The sequence below is a fragment of the Morone saxatilis genome, unplaced genomic scaffold (assembly GCF_004916995.1).
Source record: "Morone saxatilis isolate NCDOM2014 unplaced genomic scaffold, NCSU_SB_2.0 Contig7, whole genome shotgun sequence".
In the NCBI taxonomy this organism is placed as follows: Eukaryota; Metazoa; Chordata; class Actinopteri; family Moronidae; genus Morone; species Morone saxatilis.
In genome coordinates this window covers 7032015-7045832 of record NW_023340246.1, presented here as the reverse complement: position 1 = coordinate 7045832, position 13818 = coordinate 7032015, and the positions used below count along the sequence as shown (strand labels likewise).

The following is a 13818-nucleotide window of genomic DNA, read 5'->3' as shown; positions in this document are numbered from 1 at the left end:
GGTAGAAACAGTCGCCACGCTGACTCTATGTAGGGCTTCATTTTGACGTGCTTTGTGTGAGGCAGGAGTTTTTTTAGAAGGCACACGGGTACTTGTCCTATCATGAATGAATGAGAGGAGGATCATCAGTTTCACAGCCACCCCTTTGCTGAGGACCATAGCCTACCAAATGGTGTGTGCGGCGCTCACGTTGTGCGCAAGCGCTCCTGCAAGAAAGAAAAAACTAACTTCACGTCTCAGAGCTTGTGACAGAAAACTGAAAGGTTTAGGAAAATAGGGAAGAAGTGTTCGTTGTAAAGGTCAGCAGCCTAGGACGAACGGATGGAGAATGCCACAGCTGCATTTTCTAATGCGACTTAAATCAGTTAAATATAGTATGAAAAATATTAGAATTTACCTCATAAAGGCTTTATGAGGTAAATTATAATGAGTAAACTATTCTAATAATTATGCAGTTTTTAAACTAATATAAATGTTTACGGATACATCTTTGAATTAATGTTTGCATGCATTCACAAAATAAACAATTCCATTAATAGGCACAATATGTGCACAGATTGCATACAAATAATCTTTTTTTATTCTAGTTGTGCACACTCTGCAGGGTGTCTGAGTGTATTTATAATATCCTATTATTATATTCTACAGATGTATATAACTTGTAGCCAACACTACGTAAGACTCATCCTCCAGACAACAAAGCATTACTCATCACAGGTCCCATGTGTTGTTACAGTGGAGGGCTGTACCTTTGGATGTGAAGTAGAGCACCGCTTGTAAGGGACACCACTGAGCCTTTTTTCGACTCAGAAAGTTTCTGATGGATACTGAGTCCATCCATTTCGAAATGCTGCCACTCGTCCATGACGAGCCGTGTTTCATTTATTTTCTGGCAAGTGGGAAAGTGTTTATGAAAGAATGAGGTTGGTACTAATCATAGTATTATCACATTGAATCTGTTGTCCAAGTTCAGCATGATTTATAATCTCTATCTAACTCTCATATCAACCAACAGAACACTTGTCAATCCTCACTTGTCTTGGCACTGATGCCTGTTTACGAGCGTGTTGCTATATATAAATAGATGTACAGCTACCCGGCTTGCCTGTATGTGCTCCTATTCCTAAATTGATGCACCCCGGTGTTATTATTGTATTAATGGGGCAAACATGTGGGGCAGGAGCAGGACACCCTTACCCACTGGTGACATTTGAAAACCTAGCAGGCTATCGTGAATCAAGGCAGGGATTAAGGGCTTTAGTCCTAGTCCTCCCTGGACAGGCAGGGAGCCCTGCACTCGATGAGGTAAGACAATGCATTTGCCTCAGAGCTGGGGCCATTTAGCAGGGGCTCTTTTCGCCTCAACTGCTGCCTATGACAGAGAATTGTCTATTTACAATAATCAGTCAACGTAGGTGGATGATTACGCAGCAGCAATATACAGAGGTGTGTGTATGTGTGTGTTCAGCTACAGCACACAGGCTCATTGTCAGGCAAGCTTTACCTCTGTAGAAGTATTGTGGTTTCTCCAGTTTGTCAAAAGCTTCTTTGCCATAAACTCAATCAGGGATAATCCTTCTATATCAAACGTGATTTAGGCTGGCCCGAGGAATTCATTTAGAAATTACCCAGAGGCATTCATCCTATTAGTAAAGGCCAAGCAAAAAAAAAAAAAAAAAACTCATGTTGTTATGGTCAGCAGATTACAAGACTGTAGCTCAAGGCCATTTATTTTATGCTTGTATTTGACCAAGAAGGAGGGCTCTTTTTTGCAGAGTAAGGGGTTCATAATTTGACTGATGTGTGGGCTGTAAATATAGGCAAAGAAGGTAGGAACAAATACTGTACAGTACATTCCTCTACTTGGATGAAGTTATGATCCACTGCTATTGCCTCTGGTGATGGACTGCAGTTTAAAGGAGTCCAGAGAACAGAAGCTGTGCCAGGCTCTCCCAACAAACATGACCGCAGAAAGCCAGGTTCTGAGTGTTTTTCATGTAACAACAATCAGATAAACATAATGGTGCCTCGGCTGCTGTAAGGCAGGAGCTCGGATGAGATGGAGCCATTCCCACTGTCTCCTTTCAAGAATGTACGTATATAATTCTGTTTATCTTCCAACCCGTCACCAAAGCAAAATAATAATGTGTGAATGTAGCTGGCAATTACGCTGATTCTGGTGGAGCAGTGGGTATTAGAAGGCCAATCTGGACAAACCCGCCCCCAATCAAAAAGAAAACGGAGAGCAATTGTGTGTGTTTTTATGCCTTTGCTAGACAATGAACTCCATTTTCTAAGTATAAAAAGGGTGTCCTTTTTTTGTAATCAGATTTCAAAGATGCTCTAGCAGATTTTTACCAAATTTTCAGTAATTAAAACATCTTTCATAGGCTACTTTGAGTTGTACATTTAGTCTTTGTATGATTAACTTGTAGTACAAATGCAGAGGTAAATTATAAAATGTGGACAACAAGTCATTTCTTTGTTGTCCACAGCTCACCTTGCTAAAAGTCTTTTTTTAGAAGCTGGAAAGACAATTATCGCACATACAAAGAAGAGCATCCACACTCAATTAAAACAGAGTGAGATCCTACTGTGTGGAAGCTGTTCTTTGTATTTTTGGTTGGAAAATTTTCAATGGATTGAGGAAAAAATGCAGTAGTAATTTGCATCACTTTAATATCTGTATGTCTGCAGTTGAAAAGACGTATTGTTGTGATCAGATTCTGGTAGCCAGGTGGCAATGAGGTGACATTGTGAAAATAATTTTAATACCAAAATGACCAAGGTGTTATCTCATTTTTCCAGAACATAAATCATGCATGGTGCACACACGGCTCGTTTGCATCTTTCACTAAATCTGAGTAACTTAACTGTCTTCAGGAATAATAACAAACATTTTTTATGATTTTCAGAAGGCACTTAGCCATAGAAGTTTTTCGTTGTAATTTTAAACTGTAAGAGCCTCTTGAATCTGGAGTGCATTATGTAGTTGCAAATGCACTTAGCACAAAAATATGAAGCAAAATTTAACCAGAGCTAAAACTAAATGCAGTAAAGGGGTTGGAACACTTGCAGCATATTTCATAACTGTTGGTGAAATAATAAGTTACTTAATATTAGCAAGAGCAGCCAAATGGTGTTATGATACATAAGTGTAATTTTAATCAAACTTACGTTACGTTAAAATGAAAAGAATAGTTTGGAATTTTTTTTTTTTGCTTTCTTGCTGAGAGTTAGCTAAGAACTTAAGAAGAGAGATGTGTGGAAATAGTATGATGAAGATTCCAAAATAAAGAATCACAGGGAGATGAAGTGCCTATCTGTGATGCGATAAATATGTTTCTTAACAAAATGCAAGGTAAAGTGATTACAGTATGTTTTAGTGCAAAAAGTATATTTTCATGATTATCGTTATAATATTATATACTGCAATTATTTTGGCCACTATAATAGTGACATAAAATTATCATATCTTCCCATGTCTACTTATATCTATGGTAGACATGAAGCTAGTGCCAGTCGGTTAGCTTAGCTTAACTAAGTCTGGCACACAAACCCCTCTAAAGAAAAATGTCGTTGTCACACATTTTGCACAGCAATCAAACGAGTTATAACGTGTTAATTAGGGAGCTTTACAGGTCATTTGAGGCAGATGTTTTAACCTTTAGACAGAGTCAGGCTAGCTGTTTCCAGTCTTTGTGGCAGTAGTAGCAGCTTATGTTTATACCGTACACAAGAGTGGTATTATCTTGGCCCTGTTTGGCATTAACATGTGTCTTGGGTGATCCAATCGCACAAGCCGAAAGCTCAATGTTCAGGTGTAAATGCACCCAAGACACTTTGAGGACACATTAAGATCTGATCGTAAAGATCATGTCTGAGGTGTTATGGGCCACATATGGCCACATCCTTTTAGCCGTTTGTACGTGAATGTGTCCTGGGCCACTGACGTCCTGCTTCCTGCGTAAGCAGAACCACGTACTCATTCACGCGCCAATGGCATCATATTTAAGTGTAAGAAGAAGCCATAGCAACAGGCAAAATGGATTCTCGTGGAAGGAGTACACACAAAATGCCATCTGATTTCCATTTGGACTGAAGAGTCAATGAATGAATGAGTGCAATGAAACTGGATGGTTTCTATTAAACTGCTTTTTCTTTTAATTTCCAGCAGATTAGGCACGGGAAGTGCATTGCAGCCTCCTGCCAGTTAAAAACAACAATGGGTTTGGTCTTTGCAAACGGAAATGATGTACGTGTTTATTTGCATATAGAGCGGGGAAGTGAGATTGGATCCCAAGTGGTCACTTGAGACGTATGTGGAGATGCATGTTAATGCCAGGTGTGAACTGACATACTTAGAGCTCTCGATTTGTGATCCGATCAAGAAAGAAGCATATTAATGCCAGGTGTAAACAGGGCCTAATGCTCAGCAAGAAAGCACTTGTCCCAAAATGTCAAACTATTCCTTTTAATGCTAAAGAGGTTCTTTTGATGTGTATATTGCTCTTACCACAGAGCCCAAATTATGTTTGCCAGTATAACATAGTTCTTAGACACTGTGTTAACAGGACTCTTGGGTTTGAATCTTTGTACTCTTTAAATCCACTTTAACCTATTCACAATATATACTTGTTCTATACTTGGCTTTGGTTTCCACTTGAGACTGTCATTTGAATTCTCCCAGTAAGCATTGCATTAAGAAATGGAGCCTATCATAGATAAATTGCTACAGCCACATAAGTGGTGCACGCAGGTAGCTGAGTGCAGTATGCTTATCAAGGCGGTAGCATCTTGTTTTGTTTTTTTCCCTTTTCAAGTACTAATGTTGAAGTGGTGAGAGCAGCAGTTCAATGACAGCAAGGCCAAACTTAGATTGTCTTGTTTGAAACAACAGCCACATCCAGGCTTTACCGTGGCCTGCAGTTGGTTAATTGTTCTGACACTGGAGCTACCGATGTTTATTAGCGTATCAAAGGTAACAGGCTTGATAGCAAACGAGTTGAGAGAATGCTTGATCTGTCTTGGGTTGGTTGACTGTGTGCAGCTTTGATATCAAGATGATGAAGGAGTTTTCAGTGAAAGGAGGAGGAGGATAGGATATCTAAGACAAAACAGATTGAGGCCATCTTTTTTTTGCCACCAGGGGCTTTCAAAGTAACACCTGTAAATAATTTGTAACTGTAAATTTTGGCGTTTCTATTAATACTGATTTCTAATTTTATTTCTGCAGCCAAGTTATTCAGTGAGCTATTGATAAACATTGCTACCATCTGGACAAATAGATGCCGGTGTTTATTTTTTGCGGCACAAATGAAGGAGTTATCCCTCAATCCTGAAAGGTGTGACACCTTTTTCTAAGGACAACAAAGATTGATTTGTTTGTAGTTCAAACATCTTTACTAACAGTACACAATCAGTCTTCTGCTATTCCCACTGCAATCTTTATGCTGTTTTTTTAATGGGTGGCAGTGATAACTTTACTTGACTATGCTGCTGAATATTTAGCATCAGGGGTTATTAAAAAGCATAATTTACTTGCTAATGTACACGGGGCAAAAGGCCATGAGCGAACGCCGTGCTTCCCAAGCTCTTTAGAGATCAGTGAACTTTGAAAGGCAGTCTCTTCAGCTGCCCTCTTGAACACAGTCGCTGAAGGGCTAGTGATGCTGGTATCATATTTCTAAAAAGCCTGCAGTTTCCCTGTTCAGGGACCCAAATGGTCTCAAAATGCACTAAGCTCTGAACCTCCTACATCCGTGGAGATTTGAGTTTGTAGCTCCCTTTCGAATATGAGTTTGGGTCATTTAAAATAAGGGGTTTAAATGTAAAGCTAAGAAGTTCTAATAACACTTGTTAAATAATTATAGCTTGTGTTTGTGGAAACATAACTAACAGCACATTTAGGTGTTTATATAGTTTTTCTAAATGTATCTTCCATTATTTTTTACATTATCCATTTGCTTATCTCCTACGAACAAAAACATAACCTGTCAGTGATAACAGCCCTCTTTGTGGATCCATCCACATCCAAGCACTATACTGTGCACATACATACCATACATGTTGATAGCTGTGCATTAACCCATGCCCTAGTGTTATTGTGGCCTTAATATTTTCTATGTAGTCCATCAGTTATGCTTTCCAGGTGGCAGAGCCAAGCTACGCTGCCCGACAAAACGCTGAGACTCATTAGGCCCTGAGCAAGCAAGCTGACACAGAGAGCCAGGGCCAAGGGCCATACTTACCAGATAAGGACCCATTACCAAATTTACCCATAGCTTTAACCCAATGTCATTTCAAGTGGTGTTTGGAAATATTTGGTTTCCTGAAAGAAAAAGAAAAAAACCCAGTAAGTCTCTCCGAGTAAAAAATTGAAGACATTACCATAATTTTAATACCAACACAAATGGCTTAAATTCACTTGACATGTTTGGGGGATAGGGGGTGGAGGATTTGGTTTGGACTCAGGCCTGTGAGGCTTCATCTCTGGGCCCCTGCAGTCTGTGAGCCTGCTGTGTGGTGAGTGGCTCCATGGGGGGCAGGTTAAGCCTGTTAGCCCCATATGATGACACTGCAGGTTTTCTCCATGGATGGGGGGAGAGATGGGAGGGGAGGCGGACATGGAAAATCTTTTCTATCTTGTAGCTCATCACCACCGCCACATCTACTGCCTCCTGTTTATGCAGGCTCCCGTTAAGCCTGGCTACAGGAGTATTTCTGCTCTGCAGATATCTGACAGCCACAGTTCCCCTGGCATCTCTTTTATGAACCTTAGTCATTTTAATAAGATGTATTTTACTATTGTATCTCTACTTTGGCATAAACATAATCTTTAATAAAATATCAAATCTATTCTAGGTATAGGGCTGTTAAAAATGCAGAATATACCAGACATTATTTGAGAGTGCATTGGCGCTTAGAAGGACATGGATGTATTATGTAATAATTTATTTGAAATTGAATAATTGAATCTGCCTTAAGGAGAAGCGCTGCTTAAAAAGAGGCCTGCTGGAACAGGTTTTGAGGTGGAATGTCAGACTCAAACCAGCTCTGTCTGCTTGAGGCAAAGCAGACTTCAAATTACTTCAAGAGGAAAACAAATTTCACCGGTCACTGAAGTCACTTGAACTCATTTCCCCTTTGCCTTTCTTCTCAGAACCATGGGAAATTACAATAAAACTATTTGAGCATTGCCACTGCCATTTGAGTGGTGCCACTACATAACAGTGGTATGTAGTTTATGTGCGGCAGTAATTGCACTGTGAAGTGTTTTCGCCCTGATTTTATCATTTGTCTTGGTATTCAAAAGGAAAAAAAAAAGATCTTAAGCAGGCTTTCCAAGAAATCTTATGAAATCATTAAATGACCATTATACAATATAAAGAATAACCAGAACTGACAGGTCATTGTTTGCCTGCATCTAGTGATATCCCTGCTTCTTACTCCTCTAGTATGTTTTTTTATGTTGAGGGCTCTACTCATTCTGCAACTGAAAAGCTCTAAATCATTTGTCTCCTGTAAGGAATGAAGATGTAAATGGTTCACCATTAATAGAAGTATACATAACTGCGACTTGCAGCCATGTCTGATTTGCATACCCCAACAGTGCAAGTTGAAAGGTGGCTTTTGAGTTAAGAGGATACATAAATCATGTGTTTGCAGGAGGTGTGATGTGCATCTGTAATAACACCCTATTTACAGCCTGTTTGCCTCAGCCTGAATGTATTCTTCTAAGGACTAGAACAGCTTATAAAATATTGGCCCCATCCCAACCACCTAATGCTGTGATGCATGTACTCCAGTGTTGATTAATTCATGTTGGCAGTCGATTTTCCCAGTATAAATACCTGCAGCACAATGACCAGGGTCATTAATTGTATTTAGTAATTACTGCACGACATCTGGCAACAAATAATAATGAAAACAGCCTGTTTTTATTTGCAGACTGTTTGCTAAAATGTGCTCTTGTTGTCTGTCAGGGGGGGTCCAGATGTTGCCGTTGATACACTGAATGATGAAAATTGTATGTTGTCACATTGACTTAAAATAAAAAAGGGTCAGTGGGTCACCTAAATATCAAAATAGGACTATTGGTGACTAGTGTATAGGGTTACAAAAAATTAGGGGACACACTGCTCAAATGAAAAAACCCTGGTTACTTAACCTCTCTTTATATCCTTACAGTTCATTGGAGTGGTCTTAAAAGTCAGGCTATTTCCGCTCATATCTGCAGCCAAGGAAATGAACAGTGAAAATCAGTGAGAGGTAAACTCCTGCTTGGACACACATGAAGGGCAATGTTTCTGCTCGGTCTCTGTGCAGCTCATATATTTTATGCGTTGCAGTTTGGCTGTTTCTTGTATTCAAAGACACACAGACATTTGGCTGCGATAAAACTGACCATAATGTTAATAAGACGGCGGCTGAAGGTGGCATTGTAAAGATAGCTTTTGTCATTGCTCGGCGCCTGTGGGCCTCTGTGTAATTTTATAGCTTTCCCGAGTAGACATTTCTATTTCTCAGCATTTGCAAGATAGTCCTATCCATTCCCCCTCTCCGGACATGAATTCATTGCCGCTTCGAAAAAGAAGCCTTTTGATTTTATGAGAGAAATCTTTAAACTGTAGTTATGCCAGTCAGTGGTCATTTGACAGTCTGACTGACACAGGATTTTGCAGTTTCAGTAGTAGGCCCTTGCTTTGTTTGCCTTCTATCTTAAATTTTGAGACAGTTGTTTCAGCCTGAAATGAATAGTCCACTTGAAATTGGCTCCAACAGCCTTTTAGAATGGAGGCAATGTGATAGCAGCCAAGTTTTATTATTAATGGCGGGTCTCTATCTCTTAGGCCCTAATTGGTCTCTGCTGATTGCTGAGCATTTTGATTAAGAAATGCCATTAAAATTGATGTATCATGCTTCCAAGTGTTTTTCACAGTTAGATAGCTCCTTCAATCAATTGATAATTACATAGATGATTTATTGCTGGGGTTCATTTTGACAAGTTTACAATAATTGGCGTGGTACAACTTTTTTCTTTACATCCTGCGAATATAAGAGAGTGGCTTCATGTGTGAAATAAATTGAAAAAACTCCTTTGATAATGTATTAACGCTGTAGCAAAGTCCAAAAATAATTTAATTGTTACACATTTATCAAGATCCTTAAAGAACATTAATATTTTCAATTTTAGGGACTATTCATCACTTATTATGTATTATGTATTATTTATCTGTTACTTATAAGATACTGTGACAGTTTCTCATTTTAAATGTCATTCAGTAGTGACGTTTTAGACACAAACTGCATGTTTGTCATTATGGATATGCTAGTAGTTAATTAGAGGAAGAGGAAATATAAATCTATAGGGAGAACTCAATGAGGTACTTAATGATTTTTGCTTTGTGTGGAGTTAATGGAAAACATCTCTAATTTCATGGAAAAGTAAACATTTTTCCTATGGGGTTTCAACCCAGTTTCTAGTAAAAAAGAGAGAAATGTCGGGTGTTATTTAAACACCCGAGTGCCAAACAGTGAATTAGCTCTGTGTAATAACTGGTATCACAGTATTTTGAATTTGTGTTACATTAAAACCATGCTCTATTGTGTATTTATGTAGAGTTCTATGCCATTATAAGTTGTATTATCAGTGTTTTTTTTTCAGTCTTTGGAGTTGTAATTATCATACTTTGTCGTATAATAAAGACAGGTGGCAACAGAACATAATGTATTTTGGAGTAATGTTCATTACAACTTGTTTAAATATTTCTAATATATGCACAGTTGGACACTAACTTTTAATGAAATTTCACTTAGTATTTTTTTTGGCAGCATTACATAAACAGCCATATGTCATAACTTTTTTCAGACTCTCTGTACCACAGCAGACGCTTTTTAGCTCCATAAACTGATGGCGGAAAGAATTGGTCTTATATCAGCGAGCTACTGTCTTTTATCATCCTCTCGAGGAAGATTTGGCAAGGTAGCTGTTTCCATTCTTGCACAATCATCACAATGGAAATCAGACTTCCCTTTTTTTTAGGAATAAAGAAACACGCCTTTATCCACCATTTTTCATCTTAAAAGAAAAAATGCAGTCAAAATCATGTTCTACAGACTATTAAGTTCGATGTGATGTATGTGACTTGGAAGTAGAGTCAGCAAAACATGATGAATGAGCATTCAATAACATTTCACTTTTTGGAAAGGTTTCCCTGTCTGCTTTGCCTCAGACATATGGCTCTACTCTGTAGCCCATCCCGAGAACTGTATATAACACCAGTCTATTATTTTGAAGGAGAGCAGATACTTTTCACTCGTTTTTAAAATATTTTTTGGCAGCATGCCTTAAGGAGAGACAGTAAGAGCAAAGAAATGTACCTGCATGTCATGAAAACCTGTGCAAAAACAAATGGTGTGACTAACTGCCCAACACAGTCAAAGCCTGTCAGTGCCTTGCTCAAAGACAGTTTTCATGCAGTTGCATATGGGAGTTTGAAAGGAAGAAAAATTCCACCCTTGACTGCTGCGTTCCATCGAATTGTAACAACCGATGCGTCCCAGAAGTTATTTTTATTCTGATGAAGTGGATCTAATTTACCTTTTTTTGTTCTCCCTCAAGCTGCCTTATCTATTTCTACTTCAGTAAGACGTTTCCTACATTTCCCAGAATGACTCTGGAGAGCCCCCAGACAGTGTACATAAAAGTGTGCGAGAATTTCAGCTGTAGGCTTTAAGTGTAGGTAGAGAGAGAAAAAGCAGTAATCCCAGTAATCCTGATGAAGTCAGAGCGAGAGGTTTTCCAGCTCAGAAAAACAGGTTTTAGGTTCAACATTGCAATGCATTCTGGTTTATGAAAGCTGCTCTAGAGAAAAAAAAGTTGTATCTCTACTTGATCTATGGATTTCTGTTTGTATGATTATTAAGTCTAGAAAGAAAGCCCCTTGCTCTTTGATTGTAAGGGGATTCTATAAAAACTCGATGTTTACATTGATTTTTCGGTCATCAGCTGCAATGAAAATATCATTTACATTTTTGCTATTGTACGTTTGGAATGAGAAAAGATATCACCAAAACATTCAAATGATGAAGACTTTATTTAGACTAAAGACTCAGTCTACATCGATCTTTATTTCTTTCATGTACTGCAATCAAGTCATAATTCAGACTAATAAAATGCCCTTGTACGCGGATTCCAAACAGAAGCAGAGACTCTTTCATACACAAACAGACGTACACAAAGAGCGGGACGTGGTGACTTCCAAAGGCTGCCACCGCAGAGGAGTCAGATGATCACTGTTTTTACGAACACCAGTGCTGTTGTTAATGTTCGACAATGAGGGCCTTTGAAGTGCCATCTCCCATGCAATCCCTCTCCTTTGTCGTCATCTTAAAAAGAGCAGAGCCTTCAGTTTTGCATATAATTGTAGAATCCTTTTTTATTTTCAATTCCCAATCCCTGAGAGCTCTCCTAACTGCAACCATATGCTTTCAGTTTGACCTTTTCCACCGCCAAATTGTCCGCCGTTGACCTCTAATGTTCTCTCAGGACAGTTGGAGAGGAGCGCATTTCTCTGCGGAGTCATTTATCTCTTCTCCAGACCAAAGATTACACTAATAAATCTCTTGATGCAGATTGTTCCACACTTGGGTTGTTTTATTTTTTTCATTATTTTGAGTGAAGGAATGATGGTTTCTTGTCACTAACAGATGGCAAGCACGAGAATACTGGGGCCAGATTTATGGACTTTTTCATTTCATTTTCTGTTTTAAAGCCTCACCATATTCACCAACTGTTATTGTTTCTGCAGGTGTAGACGGCAATACTCAAAAGATCTAATTTGTCTGTGATGAGCATCCCCATCCACCAGAGACCAAAGGTACGGTAAGATATGAAGAGCTCATTATTTTATGTCCCAATAAACATTTTATTATACCACAGACAAGCCACACAGCATGATGTACAATAAAACACAATAGAAAAATTAGTCGGCCATATTCTGCCTCACCATTTTATTGTACATTTTTGTTTTCCCATAGACACTATTTTGGATAATTGTCATATTAGTAATTGTATTATTACATTATTATTAATATTGTACTTCATAATAATTAGTTTATCCAAAGTATAAAACATTCTACTCCAGTATAACCTGACAAATTCCACTTTTCCAATCTTAATGTGCAGTACTTGATTCTTTGATACAGCTTACTGTGCGTATGTGTATGTGTTCTGTGGTGTTGGCCTGGTTTAGTGGGGGGTTGATCGTCTGGAATTATTTGATATATGGCGTCATTAATTCTGCTTGACATCCCTGCCGTGTCCAGAAAATGAGCTATGTCTGTCTTTGTTTCTCCACCCCGCAAAGATCTCGCAATTCTGTCAGCAAGCAAGACCAAGTCGGTCTCCAAGCAATTATGGAGTTAGAGCCTGATCTTGGGTCATTTAGAGATAGGATTACTCCTGGACCGCAGGACCCCAGGAATGTACAGACCCCTCTGGTGGTCTGCTCACCACTGATGAAATAGAATTGAATTAATGGGGTTGCCCACTGCGAGGACTGATTAGAACGACATACTGCCTTTGATCCCTGAGCGAGGTGACCAGGCGCGGGCGCCACAGGCACATGAGGAGGGGGGGTTGGGCTTTGTGTCTGTGTATTAGTATGTGTGTGTGTGTGTGTGTGTGTGTTTGTGTGTGTGCGTGCGTGCGTGTGTGCTCGTCCTGGGTCAGTGCATCACTGATGAACAGGACTCATTATGTGCGCTCTTTGCTGGGGTTCAACCCTCACTGGGGGGCTTCAGGTGGAAAATCATTCGGTGTTGTTTGGTTTGTGTGCTGTGGAAAACTGCTCAAACCGTGGCCTGTGTGGTCCAGAGCTGTGTTGGGGTTCATGCTGCGTTCAGCTTTCACAGTTGCAAATTAATGGTAGTGCTGCATACATTTTGAAAGTCTCACCAGGAATCACACCTGCAGCTTGTGTTATGTCGCCGTGCGATGCTGTGGGCTGTAGTCCGTCACGTGTTAGAGTTAAATAACAAAGCTCATAAAATCAGAATTATTTGTTTACCACTGGTATTTACCACTTTGTTAGTTCAAGTGCAGCTTCTTGTGGCAAATTTGAAAATTCCTGAAGTATACGAGTTGATGAGAACCACTTGAGCTTAACATTAGGCCTTGTGCACCAGGCTTTCTCTACCTCGGTCATTAAGGCACCAGTATACTCCAACAGAAGGGCTTCTCAGACAATCGAACATCTTTTTGATGATTGAGGCTGCATCCAAAAAATTCTGTAACTTTCTAAAAGCGACAACCCAACATTCACACACACACTTCACCCATGTGATTGGCTAAGTGTGTGGTGCAACGTTTGAGCTTCTTTCTCAAGTTCTCGTTTTTTTGTATGACTTTTTATGTGTGCTGTAGAGTGGAACAGTACGAATGAGAGATTCCATGAGAGACTTTCTGAAAGTTAGCTGATTATTGTGTGTTGTCGCTTTAAATTACAGCCAGGTTTGCACCCTGAGTTTGAACGTGGCTGTCCGGAACAGCCATAATCCCTTTTGCAGCCTAACGTAGTTTGACGACACTTTGTTGGAATTAGTCCTTTTAGCATACCCTGGCCCGTAGCCCACAAGTTGTGAGTATCTACAAACTAATCCTACCTTAGCAGCAGGGATGGGCGATATATTGTCGTTTACGATATATCGTCAAAAACATTCCCCACGGTAAGAATATGTCATCCCACGATAAAAACGATAAATTCCCATTGATGACGTATGTAAGTGCGCGACACACTCGCAGCCCAACACGTG

At 39.4% G+C, this 13818-nt stretch overlaps 1 protein-coding gene across 2 annotated transcripts in view; it reads left to right on the top strand.

The window, feature by feature from the left end:
• LOC118340742 (kelch-like protein 29) overlaps positions 1–13818 on the top strand; it is a 194566-nt gene that overhangs the window by 297 nt on the left and 180451 nt on the right. Inside the window, exon 2 of one of the 2 annotated variants that reach the window (XM_035678867.1) lies at positions 11814–11882. The gene's annotated coding sequence lies outside the window, so the exon portion shown is untranslated. Of the gene's footprint in view, positions 1–11813; positions 11888–13818 lie in introns of both variants that reach the window. The other variant, XM_035678868.1, reaches the window with a different exon arrangement.